Source organism: Arvicanthis niloticus, chromosome 6 (genome assembly GCF_011762505.2).
Source record: "Arvicanthis niloticus isolate mArvNil1 chromosome 6, mArvNil1.pat.X, whole genome shotgun sequence".
NCBI lineage: Eukaryota > Metazoa > Chordata > Mammalia > Rodentia > Muridae > Arvicanthis > Arvicanthis niloticus.
In genome coordinates this window covers 23,829,595-23,848,915 of record NC_047663.1, presented here as the reverse complement: position 1 = coordinate 23,848,915, position 19,321 = coordinate 23,829,595, and positions in this window count along the sequence as shown.

Genomic DNA, 19,321 nt, shown 5'->3' with positions numbered 1-19,321 from the left:
CTTCTCTCTCATTAGCATAAAAAGGTCCTGAAATGGCAACCAAGCTAAATCTTCACATTGTTCAATGGAAACATAGATTGTAACACCATCCTCACAGTGTGGTATTGAAAAGTCCCAGCCCTCTTTCATCTGGAGTCTGTAAGATGACAGGTGTCTCGTAACTGATATCTGCCAAACATCACTTGTTAAGTAACCTGGGCCCTTTGTCCTGCCGTCAGGGTGTTTTCCGATACTAGTAGATTATTAACAATAGAGGAACATTTGGATCCCATTTGTCTGGTCTAATATCCATCTGACCAACTGCAGTGTTAACCTGCCTAAGCTTTAATGGTGGGAGCCTTGCCTTTCTATCCTGTGAATGCTTTAGCTTGAAACTGCTAAGAGCATTAGTGCATACCTTAGCTCAGATAATACACTTTAGTAAAATGTTCTGGCCATCTGCCCAACACTATTGAAGTAAAAGAAAATCACAGATTAAAGAACACAATTTCAGGCTGGAGAGATGGCTCGGTAGTTAAGAACACTGACTGCTCTTTCAGAGGACCTGGGTTCGATCCCAGCACCCACCATGGTGCCTCACAACCATCCATAACCCCAGTTCCCAGGCATCCAGTGCCACCTTCTGCCCTCTCTGATATCAGGCACAAAAGTGGCACGTGGACATACATGAAGGCAAAATGCACACGTCAATCTTTTTTGCTTGTTTGTTTGAAGAATACCATTGCTTGAACGTTTATGCTCCACCAACCCGCTAGCAAGCTTATCAGAGAGACTATTTGGGGATAGAGGACTAACAGCTCATGTGCTTTCCAAGCAAGCATGAAGTCTCCTACAAGAGTCAATGTGCAGGCACCAGCCATTGCTCTGTGAATTACTACATAGACTTAACACCATGGTCCTGCTTGTCAGCAATGTGTGAACTTTCTCAGAATGTCCAGAACTGTGCCAGGGGCCTTCCTGGGTCACTGCGGACAGGGCAGATGAGATAAGGAGGAAAGGGAGGAATGAGTGAGTGAGGCCAGGGTGTTCAGGGGAACCATGAAGCTCTGACCTGGTAAACAGGTGCTTCTTTATTTAAACAGGTTTTGCCGAACAAAGGCAGACTAATGGTTATCTAAGAAGTACAGCTTATGTGTTTGATTTTTTTTTTCATTACATATCCAGGGTTACAAGTTCAGTCACAAGAGAAAATACAAACAGAACAGACGAACAGATTTTATTTTTATCACCAGCCCTATAAGTCCAATGTAAAGAATCTAAAGAATGTCCCCTCCAAAGCAAACACTTTTATTACAGGACAGCCTGCTTTTAGGCTGGCAGTGTGGGCAGTTTGCAAGCACTCCAGACAAACAAAATGTCTGAACTGGTCTTTTTATGAGTAGCAGATACTAATACCTCACTCCTTTTACTGTATGTTTCATCATCTATGCTATAAAGTAGGAAATGTTTATTTTAGTTAATCTATCTTGTGTGCAGAGTTCTATTCCTCCAGGAATGTACCCTGTACAGCCCCCTATCTTTACACTACGTTGTCAGAGAGCCCTGAGCATACTGCATAGGGAAGCCTTGAACCTGTAACCTATTCCCCTGGCCAGTCAGCGTTTGTCAATTGTCTTTCTGTTTACCCTGTACCAGTTAGACTGTGTGAGGTTGCTCAGGGGCAGAGACCCGAAGATCCCAGGAGAAATGGCCTCATCTAGCTGTCTTATCTTTGCTTAGTGACCTCCAGAGCATAAGGGAGACTTCCAGATACTGGCCAGATAGAGTTAATTTTAGGATGTTCCTAAGAAGACTCAGATATAATTTTCTCAAGGAAAGACGTAAAATGAATCATGATGCGGAAAGTCCCCAAGAATGCAGCACGCAGAGAATGCAACACGCAGAGAATGCGACCAAAACCCAAAAGTGAGAGGCAGAAGGACAGCGATTGCAACCTTCGGCTCAGCTTCGACGGAACTGTGCGGGCTTCCCGACTCTCACCGACTCTCGCCGCTCCCAGGGAATTCGGCTGTGCCAGAGCCGCTCAAATGAACTTCTAAGTGGCTTTTTGTCGGGATAATCTCTTGTGTACTGTGGGAAGCATCCCCTGTCAATAAAAAGCTGAGGGCCTGTTAGCAAAAGGCAGGAAGTAGAAGGTGGGATATCTGGCAGAGAGAAAGGGGATCTCTGGGAGATTGTCAGAGGCAAGAGATTCACCACCGGCACTCTGACGGAGTCGGGCATATAAAACTGAGAAGAGGTGAGCAGATGTAGAATAGTTTAAACGGGTTAAATAAGTTATAAGCTAGTGGAAACAGCTCTAACTTATGCTGAGGGAATTAATTAATAAATAATAAGCCTCTGAGTCATTGTTGAGGAGCTGGGACGCGGATGGAAAGGCCCGCGGTTACAGCTTCTGTTGCCAGTTGTTGGCTTTTGTGTTTTCTTGTCCTTGTCTCCTTAGAGGCTTTTGATTATTTCAGATTTTAAAAAACAAACACATTGCAAGTTCAGTTAAAGCCTCCTTATAATTGTCCTCTATCACTGTTTTCCCTCTGCAAGAATTACCACTCAGAAACTGATGCATTGCCCAGGCTGGCCCCTCCAACCTCTGGCTGTAAAGGATGCCCCTGTTTCAGCCTCCATAGTAGCTTGGACTACAGGCGAACACCAGCATGCCTGTGACATCTTTTGGCTTGGTTTTATTTTTTGTGGTCCTTGGAGTTGAACCTGGGGTCTTCCCATGCTAATAAAGTTCTGACCTGTATCCCTAACCCCTTTTAAAGTCTTGTTTCCTCTGCCAATAGCAGCCCATCTTGGGTCTCCCTGGTTTACCTGGGTTAGCCTTGATCTTGCTCTGATGGCCAGGCAGACCTTGCCCTTCAGATCCTCACAGTGCTGCCTCTAGGAAGCTGTGATTACAAAGATCCCGCCATGTCTGAGAAGCCAATGGCTATTAATGCACCTGTCAGGACATAGCTCCCTCAAAGGATAGAAAACAAGCAAAGAAGACTTCTGTAGTCTATGGGCTTTCTGGTTCTAGTTGTGGCTATGCTGTTCTTGCATGTCTCTCACTAAGTCCATTTTCTTGTGCTGTTCATTAGCCTAGATACTTCTGTGGGACCTCCTGTCCCTTGGAGACTAAGATGACAGGCGTGGGGGGCGGGGGATCGCACTGAGACAACACAAAAGAGCATCGAATACAAACTGGAACAAAAACCTGACTCTGGAAATGAGCATTCGGCATAAATGTATTTCTTAAATAATTATCCAAGGTCTTAGAGCTGTGGACGGGAACACAGCACAAAGGTCTTTGTACCCACAGATCTCCAGAGAAACCAGGACTGTTAAGTACGCAGGATTGTCCTCTCAAAGGAATGGACATAAAACCTGCCCTTCTATCCAGAAAGCTGGAGACTGGAGGAGATTAACAGCCTGGTGATCTGTGATCTGCTGGGTCAGGCCATAGCAAGGTCCTACATCCAGAACCGGAGGTGGCTAGTTATCTAAAGGACCCTACAGCCAGGGACTCCTCAAGCTCCACAGCCAGGACCAGAGGTGACTATTAGCTCAAATGACCTCTACACTGTTTGACCAAGACCATTTCAGACCCTTCCCTAGACCCTTAAGCAAATATAGGAAACCTATCTCCAGAATCCATCTTCTTGGAAAAAATAATATGCACCCTGAGTTGAGTTTCGATGTATGCTTCCTTGTGCACCAGGGATTGTATTATACCAAATTATACTGTGCTTAAATATGCTGCCAATAAGTGCCTGGCATCAGACTCCCTGAAGTCTTGATCCAGGTTAAGGAAGTCAGCCTGAATCAAATCCTCATTCCCCTGCCTGACACCTGCAGAGACCCCTCGGTTATTATTTCTCTGATAGCATACCATTCACCTGCAGAGACCCCTCGGTTATTATTTCTGTGATGAAACACAATTTACAAAAGCAACCTGGGGAGGAAAAGGTCTGAATAACCGCTCATCAGCAAAAGCAGTCAGGACAGGAACTCAAGCCGGTAGGAACCTGGAGGCAGGAGTTGATGCCAAGCCCATGGAGGGGTGCTGCTTACTGCCTTGCTCCCCATGTCCTGTTCAGCCCTTTAAGCCACCAGCTCCACCATCCAGGACCACCAGCCAAGGGGTGACACCACCCACAATGGGCTGGGCCTCCCACATCAATCACTGATTAAGAAAATGCCTTACAGGCTTGCCCCCAGCCCAAGCTTATGGAGGCCTGGTCTCAATTGAGGCTCTCTCTTCTAATGACTCTAGCTGGTGTCCAGCTGTCATAAAACCAGCCAGCACACCCAGTAAACACCTAAGCTCCCCACCACCAAGTGAAGACAAGTCACTTTGTATAACCCAAACTGTTATTCAAGTTGGTTGCACTATCTTATGTTGTGTGACAGCTCTTGTTGGCTCCGATGTCAGTCGGTCGGTCGGTCAGTCGTGGTAGGGAAGGTGTGGCAGCTGGAGTAGCCCCACCCAGGGCAGCCTCGAGGCCCCACCCCCTGTGCCTGTACTTCCCAGTACTTGCAGAACCTCCCAAAATGATGCTTCCGAGTGGCGGCCGGGTTCCCAAACACATGAACATATGGAGCGTCTCACGTCTAAACTATAAAAACTGTGTCGTTGAAATCCCTCACGTAGTTTTCTAACGGGCCGTTTTTCTGTTACTGATCTATACCAACGCTGTCACGTCCTGGATGTAACCCGCTTGCCATATACTCTGATGAAACTGAAGAACTGAAGTTTTGATGTTATTTTTATAATTATAGTTTTGCCTTTTACGTTTTGACTCAAAGTGCTTCTGAAGTTACCACTGTGTGGAGGGGTGGCCTTTAGTAACTACTCTGTGGCTGTCCCACCGTCCTGGCCCTAGGCTTTCTCACTAATCTTCAGTCATTATTTTCTCATATATCAAATGTCCTTGTACACATGGGACCCGTTTCTGAGACGTCTAATTCTGGTTTTGTTTTTGTCTACCTCAGCTCTAGTGCCCCACTAAAATATTTACAAGTTTTATGATCATTCTTTAACCTAGTAGAACAAGTTTTTCTACTTTGCTCTTTTTGAAGAATATCGTGGCTGTGGTTGGAGACATGACTCAGATGTTAAGAGCGCGTAACTGCTCCTACAGAAGACCCAGAACCCACATCAGGCAGCCCACAACCTCCTGTAACACCATCCCAGGGAGTGCAATGCCCTCTTCTGGCCTTTGGAGGTACTGCACACACGTGGTGACACCTGAGCTCACACAGGCACTCACATGCACAAAAATAAAAATAAATAAATGGCTTTGGGTTTTGTTTTTTAAATCATGGCTGGTTTTAATCTTTTGCATTGCCAAATCAGACAGCCAACTGTTGGAATTGTCCTGAATCTTTAAATTAATGGGAGAAAAAAAATCAACATTCTTACAATATCATACCTTCTAATTATTTGGTATTATATTATATTTTGTTTAATCTTTTTTGTTTAATCTAAGATCTCTTATATTTTATAACAAAGGACTAGAGCTTGATTACATACACCCTTTGTCTGCCTAGTAAATATTAATTGTATCAAAATGCTAAGTTATTTTATTTTCCCAAAATATCTGTAAACATATCTGATCATCATGAAACAATATGGTGTCCTCCTCTTCCCCTTCCTCCTCCTTCCCCTCCTCCTTTTCCCCTTCCTCCCACTACTTTTCCTCTCCTCCTCTTCCCCTCTTTTTCCTCCTCCTCTCCCCCCTCCTCCTCTCCCACTTCCTTCTCCTCCCCCTCCTCCTCCTTCCCACTCCTTCCTCTCCTCCTCCCTTCACAAGTCTTACAGTTTGGCCTCTTTCCTTTGCTGTCCTGCTCTCACTAGATCTCCTGTGCGATGTGAAGTAGACATGGAGGGCGTGGCCAGGCATCTTACCTGCCGAGCTTTGCTTCCTGTGTTTCCGTGTACTCTGGTCGGATTCTAGCCGTGCCGGTGTGTTCCTGGTTTTCTAGGAAATGCGCGCACCTTCCTGTGTGTTTCCATATACTCTGGTCGGATCCTAGCGGTGCGAGTGTGTTCCTGGTTTTCTAGGAAATGCATGCACACTGCGCTTTACACGGTGCCCTTTTGTTTCTATTGAAACAATCATATCATTTTCCTCTTTAATTTTTTCCTTTGCTTTATTTTGTTTGTTTTGAGACAGAGTCTCCTCATGTGGCGCTGGCTGGCCTGGTATTTGATGAAATCCTCCAGCCTTCAAGTGCTGGGATTACAGGAATGAGCCACCATGCCCAGTTTAAATTGTTAATGGACTGAAATCCAAAATGTTATTAAACCATGCCTGAAACCCCAGATTAGTAAAGACATAACCTTTATTGCATTGCTTGTGTCTCCTTTACCTCTAAGCTAACAGAGAGGGCTGCCCTGCAGCTTCCTTTGACCCACACTTGTTAGACTGCCATTATTCAGAATCTTCTGTCTTACGCCTTCATGTTTGAGGCAGGTCTCTGAGGATCTGAATTCCAGTCCTATTGCTTGCTTGTGTGGCAAGTGTTCTCCAGGCTGTAACTGTTGCACGCACCTCTTTTGTGTCCCCTTCGCCCGCAAAAAAGGACACGGAGGCAGTAATCGGGTATCACTACAGACGAGGCTTTACTTCTTGTAACAGCAAAAGCGGAAAAGACCCCAAGCCCGGGAAAGGCACTGCTATATATACCCTAGAGTGGCGTGTTCACTTCTGATTGGCTGTTCACTCATCACCCCATATTACGCCCCGGGATGGGCAGTGACTTTTGGCGCGCTTTTGCCTTTTGCAACTGCGCAGTCAGTTGTTTACAAGTGGGAGGACAGGATGTCCGCGCCATCTTGGAATGGCGAATCACTGCAGCTCCCAACATGTAACCCTAATTTTTTTCTTCTTTCTAATATAAATAATGAGGACAATTCATATTTTCGTGTTTTAAAAGAATGGTTTTAGCTTAATTCCATAGACATTTTTTAAAGATTTATTTATTTTCTATATGTGAATTCACTGTCACTGTCTACAGACACACCAGAAGAGGGCATCAGATCCCCATATCGATATGTCTGTCTGTCAGCCTGTGTCAGTGTCTCTGCGTTTTGTTTTGTTTTGTTGGTTTGGTTTGGTTTGGTTTGGTTTAGTTGGCTTTTCCAGCAGGGTCTCTCTATGTAGTCCTGGCTGTCCTGGATCCCACTCTGTAGACGAGGCTGGCCTTGAACTCACAGAGATCCTCCTGCTTCTGTCTCCCGAGTGCTGGAATTAAAGGGATGTGCCTCTATGCCCAGCCTGGTTTTTTTTATTCCAATTTTTATCTCGTTTTTCTTTGCAGCAGCACAGAGCCCCGCAGTATGTATGTAGCGCATCTTCCTTATCCATTCATATACTGATGGGCATCTAGGCTCGTTCTGTTTCTCAGGTGCCGTGAAGATTGCAGCAGTAAGCCAGGCAGTGATGGTGCATACCTTTAATCTCAGCACTCAAGAGGTAGAGGCAGGAGGATCTCTGAGTTCAAGGCCAGCCTGATCTACGTGGTTCCAAGACAGCCAGGGAGACACGGAGAGGCCCTGTCTTGAAAAGGGGGAGGGAAGCATAACAGGACATACTGATGTGCAAGCACCTCTGACATACATACGTTAATTTAAAATTCTTAATACTCAGAGATGGTGCAGCTGGGTCATGGGAAGGTTCTAGAATATCTTAGTTTGACAAATCTCCATGGTGCCTTCCCCAGTGGCTGCAAAATTCAATTTGTCACAAGCCACCAGCATTTCGTATTGTTGGTCTCCTTGATGCTACCCCTTCTAACTGGGGCGAGGAGGACTCACGGTGAAGCTTTAAACGGTTTGCATTCCCGAGAGTTAAGGCTGCTGAACACTTCCAGCAATGCGAGTCTTCCCTAAGAACTGTGTTCATTTCACTTGCCCGTTTATTGATTGGCTGATCCTAGGTTGTTGGTATTTTGTTGAGAGCCGCACTAGTCCCTGTTCGGGTGCCAAAAATGTTGGGGCCTAGGCTGGCCCACTTTGGCGGCCATTGTATCCCCGCCCAAGCTGCCGCTCCGGTCCGTGGGTCGGGGTTCAGCAAGAGCGAGAGTGAGGACGGACTCGAAGAATGCAGACCAGACAGAGTGTGATTCAATCCCGTTTATTCTTCAGTCTAAGTCCTAAGTCTTGAGTTCCTAGTGCCCAGTCCCTAGCTCCTAGTCCCTCCAAGTTCCAAGTTACTTCTTCCAAGTTCTCTTCCAAGTGCCTGCTACCTGTCTTCTCTCTGTTGTGTCTGGTTCTCTGTTCTGTTCTGTCTCTGCCTTTTATATGTCTCACTTCTAAGCCACGCCTTTTGGTCACACCTTTAATCATGCCCTTAGGTCTTGTCTCTAAATCTTATCTCTAAATTACACTCTTAAGTCACACACCTTTAATCTTACACACCTTTAATCTCACACACCTTTAATCTCACGCACCTTTAATCTCAAGGTATCTAAACCAAGATTATCGGAGTGTGCTCAGCTGTTGTAGGCTATTGTAATCCAAGTCTCATGTCAGGGTATATGGCTCAAGATGGCTGCAAAGCTGATAGCCGCTTTCTGCTAAAAGTCGGCCCCCAACAGTATTTAACATCTGCGGTTCTATAATATGCTGAAAACAACAATCTCTTGCCTGTTTGTCAGGAGCCATAATAGGACAAGCTAATAATTAGCAGGTGATCATCCTGAAATGCTTGCCTTGGATTATTATATAATCTTCGACAAGTAAGCCCGTATTCAGCAAGGCTGTGAGGGAATATTTTAGGAAAGATTCCTGCTATTAATATGCTTTTCCTATTATTATTATTAAACATATGTAACGATCACTAAGCTATAGCACACCCTTTTAGAGCAGATCTCTGCAGACCCATAAAGATGTACTGTCTTGTGGTGTTGCTATATAGACAAATAGATGACTTCTTAAGTCTTAATGATGATCCTATAAGAATTCCTAAAATTATATCAATGATTATTAAGCTCTTTTATAGTGGGACTGCTATTAGGTCCCTTTCATAGTCAAAACTGCAATGAGAACTCTGCCAGAACTCTTGAGTGTCATCAGTTAATTGCCCTTAGATAGTAACCAGACTTTCTCCTGCTCAGAGCACATTCCAAGAGGTTGTAAAATAATTAACCAAAGGTCACTAAAAGGGAACTCATGATTTATTATAGGTGCTGGGACAGAAGATAAAATACTGCCTGGGTTTATCTATACAAAACTTCACTAATTTCTTAGTTCCTTCAGTGAACCTGTGGAGCCAGATAATTACTCCTAACGGATAGGCATGTAAACATTCTCTGTTGTAAACTTCTATTTCAATTTATGATTTGATTTTTGGTGTGAACTTGTAATGAACTTTGTAACATGTGACCATGTACTCTGAAAGATGCGTAAGTACTGAAGACAAAGACAAAGAGAGAAGTAGCAGTAGTCCCAGATGTGGTGGTTCCTGAGGAGCCCTTCCTCCCTCCCTTTCTTTTTCCCCTGCCTAGAATTCTTTCCCTTAGAACTTTCCCTTATTAGAATTGTTTCCTTTTCCCCACTCAGGACCTTTCTGCTTTTCCCCTTAGGTAGCTTTCATAAGAAACTTTTTACACTTAGTAATAAACTCTATAACTTCTCTAAGTGTTTTTTTCTTCCTGCAACCTCAGACTAGCAGACATAAGTTAGGGCCCAGCAGTTCCTGCTGAGATAATACAAAGGCTATTTGCCTGATCCTCTTCTGTTTTGGGCTGAGGTGCTAAGTGCCAGAAACTGCAGTTTCTGGCCAGAGGATACCAGTGGGCAGGTCAGCTACAGTAGCATAGTAAGTAAACTTTTCTAGCAGAGATAAGTAAACTTTATTATACAGCAACTCTAAATATCTCATAAGACCTAAGTCTTACCCCCCCACACACACATTCTTCCCCCTCCGCTGCCTCAAGAAGAACCGACAAGAGAAGAAAGAAGACCTCTCCCTACCCACACCGGGGCAGCCCCCCTCCCCCCTCACCTCTCCTCTCTCCACCCTTTGGCCCACAGCACCCAGCTTGCACTGTGTAATGCTTTCTGGAGTCCAGAGAAAGGTTAAAACCTCCTTTCTGTTGCCAGCTTCTCTTTCTCTTGTTGCTTTTCGAGTTTGGACTGTTTCATTTTTTGTTTGTTTCTGTCTTTTGAGATGTGGTCTCAGGCAGCCCAGGCTGGCCTCAAAACTTCAAAGCAGCAGACAATGACTGTTCTTGGTTGTCAATTTTGTAAATCTGGAATTAACTAAAACCCAAATAGCTGGGCACACCTGCGGGGGATTGTTTTTTCTTAATGAAATCATTTAAAGTAGGAAGACCCGTTTCTAATCCAGATCTTCAGAGGTAGGAAGATCCACCTTTAACCTGAGCCACACCTGCTGGCAGCCTGTATATTGGATATTGGAGAAGGACACTTGCTCTCTTTGCCGGCTTGCTCTGGCTGGCAAGGCCATTCCTTCACTGGCATTACAGCCTACTTCAAGATTCCAGAGTATACTGAAGACCAGCTGAGCCCAACATCATGGATTGAACAACTGCTGAATTCTTCGACCTTTTGTTTCTAATAAATCATACACACACACACACACACACACAGGTGCATTATGTATATTCATTTTATCAGTTCTGTTCCACAAAGAACCCTGTTTAATACATCGGCCTTGGCCTCTGGATCCTCATCTGCCTCCCGAGGGCTGGGACTGCAGGTGTGTGCCAAGACTCCTAGCCTGTTTCTCTTTGTGTCATCTAATGAGATTTCAAGAGACAAAAGATGGGGGGGGGGGCGGGGGGGGGGACCTTGGTGATACCGCGCTTGTCTCGAGTTAGTGAAGACCTTGAGTTTTAAACCAACCAGGCAAAAATGACCAAAAAGTTCAGTGAGAAGAAATCAAGATAGAGACATTACACATGCACAGAATCCAGGCCAACTGCAGATTAGGAACGGGCAGGAGGAGACATAGCTGGGACTCGGCTGCAGCAGGAGAGCGGAAGCAAGTGGCAAGCACAGAAAATTTGTGCCCCACGGTCACAGCTCATATCCTGCCTAATCTGCTTACCCCGGTTCTGGATGCACTCCACCTGAAAGTAAACTCACCAGACTGAAAGCTAGAAGCACACACACACACACACACACACACCCCAGAGCACGATGCCACTTGGCATCCGGGATGCAGAGGCAGGCGGATTTCTGAGTTCGAGGCCAGCCTGGTCTACAGAGTGAGTTCCAGGATGGCCAGGGCTACACAGAGAAACCCTGTCTCAAAAAATAAAAACAAGCTGAGAACAACAGATAACCACAATGGCCATCAGTTTGCCTCAGCCCTTCATTCTGAGCCTGTGACAGACAGGGATCTACCATGGCATTTTTCCCAAGGCAAAGCTGAGAAGCCTCTCGCCTCCACATGGCAGCAGGCACTCAGGATGGTACCGGATGCCATCTTGGGACCAACCATTTTCTACCCCTCCTTTGCCTACAGGCAAACAGCAAAATATCTCAAACTGTCCTGGTAGCTATATGTATGACCAGAGAATTGTCACATGCCTGCTACACAGACATAAGCGGGAGTAACTGAAGTGGAGACTTCTAGTTCTTTGGAAAGTTAGTTATGTCAACTGATGCTTTCCTGGAGCAGACACAGGTGAAAGGATGCTCTAATATAGCAACCACGTGCAAGGACCTGTGATGAAGGAGTATAAATATGACCTCACAGACAGTGGGAGATGAGCACGGAGTATTGATTTGCTTTGCTCCGCCTGACTATTCTTTGCTAAAGAAAGGCATGTATTGCTTCACCTTATATAGCGTTGTTGAGAACTCAACTTGTAACGCCTCCATTGAGAGAAACTCGCCCAAGAACTGCTTGTGAGGCTCCTGTAGCAGCTTGCTGTCTGCAGCCTCCCCTCAGGCCGGTTGGCAAGCCTGGTGGTTTCTTCAGGATTGAACTACAGCTGCCTGGTATCTCCTTGCTAAAGGAACTGGACTGTAGCTTCCGGTTCCTGTGTGGTGTCTGCCTGCTTAGAGGACTGGTCTGCAGCTGCTGAAGTGTATTTGGTGTTTGCTACAGGACTGAACTGCTGAGAAGATCGAGCTTGCCCCGGAAGAACTACTGCTGGACAGGTCCCCACATCCTGGTACGTTTTCTCTTCTACCACCTCTGCTGGGTGCTGGGCTAGAGGAGAGGTTGAACCCTTATTAAAAGTAGGTTGCAAAACCTGCATGCCTACAAGTAAGTACAAGAAAGGACTGTTGAGGGGCTTCCAGGCCCCGTGAACACACAGGCATTAGTGTGCACTGTGACCCTAATCCTCTCCTCTCCATCCAACATGTATGTCCTGGTCCCTCAGCAAAGACAAGGTCCCTTGCTCAAGTGCTTTGTTCACATGTCTGTGTTTCTCAGACGGCTCTGGAGGCAGGAAAAAAAAAAGGTTGTTAGTAGAAAAGAAGAGGGACATGTAGTCAGAGTTTGGTGGCTGACATCGTCGTCATCATATCCATCAGAGGGTTTCAGAGGACTCAAGGACACCAGGCAGGAGTGGCCCCAAATGTTTCCTGCTCCCCTCTTAGGATATGGGGGCTCACAGGCTATACCAGAGAGGACAGTGGTGCTTGCCCCTCGATATCTAGCCTGGGTAAGACTGGTAGTCTCTGAAAGGCTGAGGGTTACTCCTCACAGAGTGTAAATTAAGACAATGCATGCTTCTTAAGATTCGATTTTCCACCAGACTGCTCACACTGCATTTCATCAATTCTCGAATACAGCCAGACCCTTCCTCTCCTATCAAGGCCTGGATAGACCTTATTTTAGTCTACTTTTTGTTGGGGGTGGGCGACAGGAAGCTAAGCCTGGTCCTCTTACAGGTGGTCCCCATCCTGCCACCTGGCTTCCACGGTGTCCATACCCGGTTCTTCCTTGGCATCCCTTACTGTCTGCCCCAGCTCCTCCAGGCCCCCTTCCTTGATGGCACCTGAGGTGATGGAGCAAGCACATTCTTCCGTCCTCCACATTTGGTTCCCGGAGGCTTCTCCCTGTGTCCTGAACCTGCGCCTTCAAACTTCTGGTAGTTTTCTGTCTTCTTAAAGTCATTCTTACAGAGGCAGAAACTATGAACCTGACTCGCTCTGCCCAACAGGCTTCATTTTTAAAGTCCTCTGTTCCTTGCCTCTCTCACCCCTCCCCTGCTGCCCTCACCCCTGAAATAGTCTCATGTAACTCAGGCTTGAACTCACTTATGAGCCAAGGATGGCCCTTCTTCATGATGATCTTGCCTCAAAAACTGGGATCAGAGTAGAATGCCACCATGCCTGGCTAGATCTTTAGTCTGATTGTTGTTGTTGTTGATGATGATGATGATGGTGATGGTTATGGTGATGGTGATGATGGTGATAATGATGGTGGCGGTGGTGGTGGTGATGATGGTGATGGTGATGGTGAGGATGATACCCCATCTCTTCCCTTCTTCTAAACTAATTTGTTCTGTTAAAATGAAGCTCCCTCTTCTGGACATGCCCAACATCACCCATTTACCTGGCTTCCATCTCCCCAGCTCACTCCCATTTGCCAGATCCAGAAATAAGCTTGGTTGTTTACTTTGCAGCATTCAAAGCGTAGTCCCCAGAGCCAGATGTAGTGGCACACATCTGTAATCACAATACTAGGGAGGAGCAGACAGGAGGATCAGGAGTTCAAGGTCAACCTCAGCTACATAGAAGTTCAAGGCCAGCCTGAGAGGTATAAAGAAGTGGGGAGGTGGGATGAGAGGGAAGGAGGAAGGAAGGGGAAATCTATGCCTCCAGGTTCCTGCCTCCAACAAGAGTTCTTGTCCCACTCCCTTTGATGAACTGCAATGTGGAAGTGTTTACCAAATAACCCCTTTCCTGTCCAAATTGCTCTCTGGTCATGGTGTTTTATCACAGCGATAGTAACCCTAACTAAGACACCACCCCAGGCCATTCTTGCTGATCCCACCAAATGGTAGTGTAGTGTCACATCACATGGACCTGAGGAGAGATGGAACCTGCCACATTGTATGTGGGACTAAAGATAGGTAAGTCCCCACACATAGCCAGTAAGTCCTCTCTGCAAAGGCAGGAAGATCTTCAGGGTCTTTGGGTCACCTCTTGGGTCACCTCTGACACCTGCAGGCATTCTCTTCCTAGTGGCAGACATATTTATTCTTGGACTCTGAGCTGCCACTGTCTACATCAGAGAGCCTGTACCCTTATGTAGAAATGATTCTTACGCACTCCGTCCCACATCCTTAGAAGGCAGCCCCAGGGCTGTGCCCGGATGACTCAAGCAGCAGCCAACTGCCAGAGAAGGTGCAACACGCCCTCCATCCCTTCCCAAGGCCTCTCTGGCAATACAGCTGTTGCCTGGGGCACAGGTAAAGTCCCATTCAAAGCCACAGACCTTACAGCCTGGTCAGGAAAACCGGGATGTAGGAGGCTACAGAACAAGAGTAGCACCTCAGAACTAGGCTTGCGAATATGTCAGTGTGGCCCCTTCGTCCCAGCCCACTGACATTAGCAGACAGCCAGGAGCTCAGCTGTGCTCTGTAGACCTCAGGCTTTCAGGGAGGACACACAGCAAGTCAGAGTTGCCCCAGAAGGAGCCCGAGGTCCCTAAGCCAACAGTGCATCTAGGCTGCTTCTCCATAAGCAGATTTCCCCTCTGTGGCTCTCACCTCTGTGGCACCGGACTCAGCCATGTGTTGTCTTCTGCTTAACAATAATCTCCTTGCTCATTCAACAATGATGAACAGGGCTCACTCATCTTCTTGAGAAAAGGTTGCTTCAGTCCAGAAGGCAATAGAAAAACCAGCACTGAGGGGAGAGCGGGGAGAGGATGGAGAAAGAATAAGAAAACAGCTGTCTTTATATCCATGCCTTCTTCCCATCCCTCCCAGTCCCCACACTCTGCACCACCACCACCACCACCCCCGCCAATGATCCTGTAGGCCAGATTGATATCACGGTGACTGCATACTGGGTCAGTCTGAGAGCCCACGTGGCCCTCAAGCCCTCTCAGGCCTCCCTCCTCCCTCCTCCCTTCCTCCTCTTCCACCTCCAGGTTTACCAGCCAACCATTCCAGGCTGAGTACAGAGCCTGGCTCAATCCACATCCACCCACTCGTGTGTTCAGGGCCACACCTCCTGTGCCCACAGCTTCTTGCTCATATACTCTGCCATTTTTAAAGATGAGCTGCTTCTTTCAATAGGCCAGGATCGTGTTGGCAAGGCTGGTGATTGTGTTTGGGTTCTAAGGAGTAAGAAGCTTGAGCTGATAGATATCACGGTTATCTTCCCTGATCTCCCAAACGTTCCTATGAAGTGGACATTTTTATTCTCAGTTTACACATGGAAGGATCAAGACTCCTAGGTAAGTTTGCGAGTCAGTCCTACAGGTGAAACCAAAGGCAGAGATGAAATTAAACCTTTGTCACCAACCCCAAGCTGTCGCCACTGTTCATTTAACAGGTGTATATTGAAGACAGGATTCGTACCGAGGACTCAAGCCCCTCCTGCCTCCTACGAAGAGGCAGACAAGGAATCGAGTACCCACGAAGTTAAGAATGTCAAGTGATAGACTGGACGTGCTAGGACATCCAGCACTCGCAGCGGCAGACAGACTCTGAGTTCAAGACCAGCTTGATCTACATAGTGAGTTCCAGGATAGCCAGGGTTACATGGAGAAGAAACCTTGTCTCAAAGAATAAAAAGAAGGGATGAAGAGATGGCTCAGAGGCTAAGAGCATTATCTACTCTTCCAGAGGTCCTGAGTTCAATTCCCAGCAACCACTTGGTGGCTCACAACCATCTGTAATGGGATCTGATGCCCTCTTCTGGGATACATGAAGGCATACATGCAGGCAGAATGCTGCATACATAATAAATAAATAAACAAACATAAAAAGAAAACAAGAAAAGAACACAAGAGGCCATCCTTAGACAGCTCTGAAGAGGAACACACCCCTCCTTAGACCGAAAAGCACAGGGACCAGCCAGCAGTGCTCCAAGGGACCTGAAGGAAGAGCTCAGAAGGCTGGGTCTTGGCTGGCATCCCCTTGGCCTGCAGTGGGTGGCACAGAGCTGGCTGTTCTGTGCCCCATCTCCCAGAATACTAACTTTGTTTTCATGGTTAATGTCTCTAGGGAATGAGCTCCAAGTTTGATGTCACATTTCTGTGTGTACAGTTCCTCACTTTCTTTGGGCTTTCTGTCACCAGAGGCGCATGTTTTTCTGAACTAGAGCTTTTTGTTGCTGTTGTTATTGCTGTTTTGTTTTTTGAGACAGGGTTTTTCTGTGTAGCCCTGGCTGTCCTGGAACTCACTCTGTAGACCAGGCTGACCTCGAACTCAGAGATCCCCTGGCCCCTGCCTCCTGAGTGCTGGGATTAAGGGTATAAGCCACTACTGCCAGCCTGAATTAACTGTTTTGAATGCTTCTTCAGCCTCATAGAGGGAGTGGAAGGAATAAAGAGTTCAGGGCCTCAGTGACACCTCTCCCTGTCCATCAGTGACCTCCTTACTTGACAGCTAAGTGCCTGTAAGGCTGCTAAACCCAGGGACACCGCACCTGTCACAGTTCCTTCTACCTGCTGTGGGTTGGGGGCGGGGGTGCACAGTGGGAAGGGAAGTCTTTAGTGTCTACAGTGTGTTCCTGCCACCACAGATGATGGGAGGAGGAGGGGGAAGGAGAGACAAAGAAAAAGAAGAGGAAGAAGGGGGAGAGGAGGAAGAGGAAGAAGAGGAAACATCTCCATATCCTCCATGACCTTCCCCTCCTTCCAGGAATCCTACCCTCAACCTAGAAAGAATCCATTCAAGAACTCTAGAGAAGCCCAGGAGGCCTTTCCTGAGCAGTTCTGTGGTTAAGACAGTTCAAAGGACCAGCAAAGCCTCTCTGAGCTTTGAGTCTTGCAAAAGGAAAAAGTGTAAACACGCCCACCCTGTTAGAAACTGAACCAGCCATGAAAGCAGGAGGGGGCCTTCCCTGTGCTTCTCTTCAGCTGACCGCCTACTGTGTGAACTCCAGACAGGTGAGGAAATCTAGTAATCATCACGAGTTACTCCCAACCCAGTCGGGAAGACACGGAAGCATTGGGTTTACAAGGCAGAGCAAAACAGTGTGATGGCATTAGGCAGGCAAGTCGAACCAGGCAGCGGTGGTGGCACATGCCTTTTCAGAGGCCGGTCAGTCTCTGAGTTCGAGGCCAGGCTGGTCTACAGAGTGAGTTCCACAACAGCCAGGGCTACAACACAGAGAAACCTTGTCTCCAAAAACAAAAACAAAAGAAGAAATCTCTGCTTGCTCAACGATTCTGTGTATTGTTTTTCCTTCCTGTGTCTTTATGGAGGTGCAACCATGTGTACAAACAAAGTGGATGGCAATGGGGAGCTGAGAATGAACTAGAACAGGAGCAGGCAAAGCCCTGGCTGGGCATTCCTCACCTACCGTATGCGGACCTGAGTCCCGCAAGCAGCCTACCAAATAGTGCCTTGTCCTGGATTCTGTCCACTATGTCCTTCGAGGTGAGGTCTGTCTGATAGTTGCACCATCCCCAGAACCTATTCCTCTCAGCAAGTAGCAGTATTTGACTGCACCCTTCTCCTCCTCCTCCTCTTCTTCCTCTTCCTCCTCCTCCTCCTCTTCCTCTTCATTCCATTCAGAATCCAAGTCCTGGACTCTCAAAGAACTGTGACTCTCAAATACAGTTAGCCTGGACCAAATGTAAGGGAAATGTATTGGTTGGGGGGCGGGGATGTTGTTCTTTTGCTTTATTTTACTTTACAGTCTGTCTAGCTCAGTCTAACTTCAAACCTTCTATGCAGTAAAGGATGACCCGGACCTTCTGACTGTCCTGCCTCCACCTCCCCAGTGCTGGGATTACAGGTAGATCACCACATCTGGCTTCGACTCATGGTTTTGTTTTGGTTTTTTTTTTTTTTTTTTTCAAATATTTTATTACATGTATGTATGTGAGTACACTGTAGCTGTCTTCAGACACCGGAAGAGGGCATCATATCCTATTACAGATGGTTGTGAGCCACTATGTGTTTGCTGGGAACTGAACTCAGGACCTCTGGAAGAGCAGTCAGTGGTCTTAACCACTGAGCCATCTCTCCAACCCCAGACTCATATGTTTTTTTAATCTTTTGCCTTTGACAGCCTGGGGTTAAGCAAGAGCCCAAAGTCCCAGGACAACTGGGAACTGACAGCTGATCCATCCCCTCTGCTTATTGAAAGCGAGGCAATCAAGACCCAGTAAAGGTGACCACCGCAGATCCCAAATCTCCTCTGCCCTTTATAGAACCTGAGGCAAAATGGGGTTTGCCCCGCATGGGAAAGGTGATGCCCATTTTCTGAAGTTCTTCAGAGCAAAGTTGCTGACTCTCCAAGGCTAGACTCTCAGCTGTGTTGAACACTGGGCTTCAGGTAATCAGTCCTAACCTGGCTATTTCTTCTCTTGGCTCTGGCTCAGATCCCTGCACTTCCCCACCAACCCTTCCCCAATGACAGGGTGCTAAGCCATCCCCAGAAAGAAAGCAAAAGCTTCCTGAGTTTCCATGACCACTGACACCTGTATCCTACCTCTTGTCACCTTTTCCTAATGCCTTTACGTCTAGCCCAGGCATCGACCCACCCACTGCCCTTTTCCCCAGTCTGATCATGGTAATCTGCTCTCAATTCTCTTCTGGTCTAGGAATTCCAGGTATTGATTGAGACAGTGTCCAGAACCACAGGCCTGTCTCACATGCATCACCCTCAGCTTCCTACCTGAAATGAAAAGTCAGAATCCATCAGACCTCTGCATAGCTCCCTGCTGGAGTCTCCGGTGCTATGATAGGCACCTGAAAGTCCTCAACATGAGTACCTCCTAGAAATCCGAGTAAGCATAGGAGCCCCGCCTCTCAGGTCTTTAGATAAGGCAAATTATAGCCCACATGGAAAGAAAAGGCCAAGAGAGATCTTGCCCTTTTGACTCATGTGAGAAATTCTGATAATCCACTGAAGACCAAACACAACCGTAGCCAACAGCTACAGAATCAGGTTGGTCCAGTAAGTACTCAGCCTCAAATAGGACACATTCCCATATGCCCCTCCTCAGACCCTCTTCTCTTCACACTCTGGGGAGAAGGTGAATGAAGAAGACACCACCCATCTTCATTGCCTTCTCCTCCCAAGCGGTCTCCTGGCCTCACCTCTATCCTATCTCAGAGATAACTGCTAGAGTGTGCCCAGCCTATCGTCTGTCGCCCCCAACCCCACCCCAATTCCTCCATCCAAAGCACACTAGAGGAAGCAGTGACGGTA